The 955-nt window shown below is 38.8% G+C and overlaps 1 protein-coding gene across 1 annotated transcript in view; it reads right to left on the reverse strand.

Annotated features, from left to right (window-relative positions):
• Nucleotides 1-955, reverse strand: part of LOC102245254 (sperm-associated antigen 6-like) — a 44,745-nt gene that overhangs the window by 19,053 nt on the left and 24,737 nt on the right.

Genomic DNA, 955 nt, shown 5'->3' on the forward strand with positions numbered 1-955 from the left:
CCTCTGAGTCTCAGTGTGCTTTTCTCTTTCCTTCTAGTTGTAGAATTTCCACTCAGCCAGCCTTCCTGTGGTTCTGGATGATGTCCGTTTTGTCTTTTAGTTGTATTTTTGAAGTGGTTGTGCGAGGCAGCAATTTCCGGTGTTTACCTATGCCGCCATCTTGGTTTCTCCTGTACCATAGTGTTTTTATCCACTCATTTGCTGATGGGCACTTAGGCAGTTTCCAAGTCGTAACTATTATAAATTGTGCTGCTATGAACATATGGGTGCATATATTCTTTCTGATGAGTGTTTCAGGTTTCTTAGGATATATTCCTAGAAGTGGGATCACTGGGTTAAATGGGAGTTCCATTTTTAACTTTTTGAGGAAACTCCATACTGTCTTCCACAGTGGCTGCACCAGTCTGCATTCCCACCAGCAGTGCACGAGGGTTTCCTTTTCTCCACATCCTCTCCAACACTTGTCGTTGGTTGATTTGTTGATGTAGCCATTGTGACAGGTGGGAGATGTTACCTCATTGTTGTTTTGATTTGCATCTCTTGGATGATTAGTGACTTTGAGCATTTTTCATGTGTCTCTTAGCTTTCTGTAAGTCCACTTTGGAGAAGTATCTATTTAGGTCTTTGCCCATTTTTTACTTGTATTGTTTGTCTTCCTTTTGTTAAGTTGTATGAATTCTCTATATATTTTGGAGATTAACCTCTTACCAGGTATCATTGGCAAATATGTTCTCCCATGTAGTGGGGTCTCTTGTTATTTTGATGATAGTTTCTTTTGCTGTGCAGAAACTTTATTTTCATGTAGTCCCATTTATTTTCTCCTTAATTTCCATTATCCTAGGAGATATATCGGTAAACATATTGCTATGAGAGATGTCTGAGATTTTGGTGCCTATGGTTTCTTCTAGGACTTTTATGGTTTCACGTCTTACATTTAAGTCTTTTATCCATTTTG

The sequence above is a fragment of the Myotis brandtii genome, unplaced genomic scaffold, assembly GCF_000412655.1.
Source record: "Myotis brandtii unplaced genomic scaffold, ASM41265v1 scaffold49, whole genome shotgun sequence".
NCBI classification, from domain to species: domain Eukaryota; kingdom Metazoa; phylum Chordata; class Mammalia; order Chiroptera; family Vespertilionidae; genus Myotis; species Myotis brandtii.